This window comes from Limulus polyphemus, unplaced genomic scaffold, assembly GCF_000517525.1.
Source record: "Limulus polyphemus unplaced genomic scaffold, Limulus_polyphemus-2.1.2 Scaffold3226, whole genome shotgun sequence".
Taxonomy (NCBI): Eukaryota; Metazoa; Arthropoda; class Merostomata; order Xiphosura; family Limulidae; genus Limulus; species Limulus polyphemus.
The window spans coordinates 44121-48224 of record NW_013668836.1 but is presented as its reverse complement, the minus strand read 5'-3'; positions in this window follow the sequence as shown (position 1 = coordinate 48224).

Sequence of the window (4104 nt, the reverse complement as noted above, 5' to 3'; positions counted from 1 at the left end):
CTAAGAACAGGTTCGCACGAACCGGTGCGAACCGGCTGAATCCCACCACTGCATGCAACGTTTTGACCGTCTTCTTAGATCATCATCAATTAAAAGAATATGACGATAATTAGGCACATTATAATATCAAAAGTATTTTCTAATTAAGTGAAGCAAGATCAAGAATAAAAATAACCAACAATATTAATGACTATTCGAGTCTGTGTAATAAGGTGAACTTCACGCGAGAGTATATAAACATAATGTTGTACATTGTGAAATTGAAAGTACATGCCAAAAGACAAAATTGTAGTTTCGTTTTGAGTTTATCTACTGGTGTAAGTACTACTTTATTGTAAGTTACATATTTTACAGTAAGGAAGATTTTTTTTAGAACAAGTATGACGTTTTGATCACTGGTGCGATCATTCTCAAGTACACAAGAATGATCGCACCAGTGATCCAAACATCGTATCTGTTCTAAAAATAATCTTCCTTACTGTAAAATCTGTAACTTGTAATAAAATAAAGACAAAATTATACTATACACTAATGGATCCAAAGGAGCCTATAACCCCTCAAAACGAAAGTAAAAAAAAATCATGATGATTTTAGCCCACAAACAGGTGGTTTATTAGTATGATTTCTTGCAATGTGAAGTATAATTTCGAACCCCACTTCTGAAAGTTTAGCATTGAAAATATACGAGATGATTTTCGAGTCATTTTTAGGCGCATTTCTCTATTCCAGATGACTCAAAAGTGCAGAGCTTCCGGGGGCTTCACCTCAGGATCCCACGCCATATATGCTCGTGTTGGCGCCATCTCTCCATAACTTTGCTCCCCTCCCAAACATTTACTCTGGATATGCCACTGATACCGTAATAGTATAATTTTGTACACAAAGAGAATCTTTTGTTTTGATTATGTGTGATAGATGGAATAATATCCCCAATACTGTTGGGTGCTATGGATGCAGATATTTTCACTTTAAAATGATACAATTTACACACAACTATAATTCTACATTGCTATATTAGAGTTTTACAGTCGTGATCACCTATTTATCTCGTCAGGGATGTGCAGTTACTGGGATTCACTTGTATGCCTTTGATGTAATACAGATAATGGTGAAATATATATATATCAAACTGTACACTGACACAGCCGTGGACAAAATAGGGAATCAGGTAGACCATAATGTAATGTTTTTAAATTTTGCTTCCCTGAAGAACATATTCAGCATTTTTATATTATTTTACTCTCAGGTAATTAAAAATACATCATTATTATTAATATTTTCATTTGGGTTGGCCATGGACCACCTCCTGTGCACATTTATGGGTTGGATTATATTTTTGCTGCAATTATAATCTGGATTTAGTATGAAACACAATTCAAAAAATGTCTAAAGACATTACAGTTTATTCACCGTGATATCATATGGTTTGTAATTATTTCACAGATGAAAAAGTTGCTAGTAAAGAATTATGGTGGTGTATGCTATGTCCAAGATCACTCCAAAGATGAGCAATCTAATTAAAATCCTGTGTTTGTATTGAAGTTACTGTTATACTTTTTCAATCAATTTCTTTTCATGCAAGTTTAGTGGATTGCTGGATTACTGATTTGGGAAATATCTTATCCATAAGTGTGGAAATGCAATGTTGAGGGATGGACATGATTAGCACCGATGTTCAAGTTCACTCTAGATGCTCTCTTCTATTCTAAAAGAAACCTTTACCAAAAATGTTCTCCTTTTCACAATGTTACAACACGTATATCAGACTGTCTGCTAGAAAATAAGACTAGCAGAGTCGAGTGCTTCTTGTGTTTTTTGCTATATTTTCACTCTATCATTAGTGCAGAAAAGAGAAAAAATGAAATGTGGTTCATCAGATTAAATTTCATAGTTCCACTCATTCATTACTCACGATTAGAAGTACTACTCAACTCATTGTTTGTTTCCATGAGGAGTAGTTTTCATATTAGTTGTTAGCTGCCTTATAACACATTCTGTAATATCTATCACAAATTCAAATTGCAAGGAGCTGGTCAATATGGGACAATGTACACCTATTGCACTTCATAAGTTGATCCAATAATCTTTTCTGTTAATCAAATACCAATGGTTGGTGACCACAGTTCTTCTCAGGGACAAATTTATTCCACTTTCTTTTAGCTTGTAAATGTTGATATATTCTGCATCTCTCAAAGTCCAACTGCTCGTCCTCGTTCATGAGAGATGGAAACAGAGCAAAGTATGGGGTCACTGGGCTTGGATGAAGTATGGTGTGGGTTTATTCCACGTGACTGGTAGGTAACCATGAAGGCTGGACAGGGCCACCCTGAAATTCTGCTGGCTGATGGGGCTCTGGTGAATTTATGAGTAGCCTAGCAAGCTGATAGTGGATATCCAAATTGCTCAAGTTAATCAAAAAGAGATACAAATGGACAGACGAAAAGTGTGAGTGGATTGGCAAAGTTCAAGGACTATGAGTAAGAATAACGGATAAAATAGGACCATGGAAAGTGTGTAGGCTCAGAGATTGTAGAATTCATGGTAAGACATAAGATAAAAATTATGGGAATGTCGGCCTCTTGTGGAAAAGGACACAACATGAAAGTAATACATCAGAATTATGTTCTAATATGGAGCAGAGTTGAAACACATCAAAGAGCATCACATGAAGTTAGTTTTATAGAGTATCCACAAACGCCATACTGATTTCAGATATTAAATATGAATATATATAAAATGTTTGTTTGTTTGAAGTTAAGCACGAAGCTACACAATGGGATATCTGTGCTTTGCCCACCTCGGGTGTCAAAACCCAGTTTCTAGTGTTTTAAGTCCACACTCATACTGCTGTGCCACTAAGGGGCAAAGAAATCGAAAGTGTGTATGTGTGTTTTCTTATACCAAAGCCACATCGGGCTATCTATTGTGTCCACTAAGAGGAATAGAACCCCTGATGTTAGTGGATCATACTGATTAGATTAAGAGAAGAAAATAGGTTAATCCAAGTGTATACACAATGCAATGACAGCTATTCAGAAGAGGAAAAAAAGATACGTTTTCCAAAAACTCTCAGACACTATTAACAACTATCATTCAAGTGTACGCACCATGTAATGACAGCTATACAGAAGCGGAAAAAAGACAAGTTTTCCCAAAACCTTCAGACATTAGCAACAAGGTGAGCGACACCGATGATCGTATTGTTATGGGATATTTTAATGGCAGGGAAGGCAGAAAGAGAATATATGGGAGACACAGCAACCCCTCACAGTGATGTTACCACATAGTGCAATTACTAGAAATATGTGCTGAGTATGGTTTAAATATCATTAATACTTTTTATCAACATCGTCCAACTCAGATATACACGTGGTATAAATGGAACAATTTCACTCAAGCCTCACAGATATATTATATTTTGACAGACCAAGGACTCAAAAGCTATACCCAACATAAATATAGATACTAACCATCGTCCAGTTGTCATAGTTTTAAACAAGATACTAAAACGACGACAACGTACCCAAAACCGCATAAAAGTAATCAACTTAATGAAGATATGGTTAAAGAAGAAGTTAAAGAAGAGATGATAGAAGCATTCGAAGCAATGCAAGAAAAAAAACCCGGAGCATTGAGGAAGCATGGAAACATTTTAAGAGTACCATCCTTAATGTTTAAGAAACAAATGCGGCATAAAGAAAGCTGGATGTGGTAGAAAGAAAGGAACAGCATGGTGGAATGTAAAAGCCAAAGAAGCAAAAAAGGAAAAGAAGAAAATTGTTGTGAGGTACCGTTAAAATTGAAGGAAGAGGAGAATTATGTCAAGTAAAGAAGGCTAAGGAAAAATCGTGGAAGAAGTATGGTGAACATTTGAGTGACCTACTCTTTATAAGAGTGTTAAAGCTATGTGCTTGAGGAATGAGAGCTTGAACTCGATATCAGTCATCAATGACAGAAATGGTAAACTACTGTATGACGAAACCAAAATCAAAGCAAGATGAAAAGAATACTTTCAAGAACTCTTAAATCCAATAGGGACAGAGTACACATCAACTCTGTTCAATGCCAAGCAGAAAGAACACAAACGAGCTATCAATACTAGAG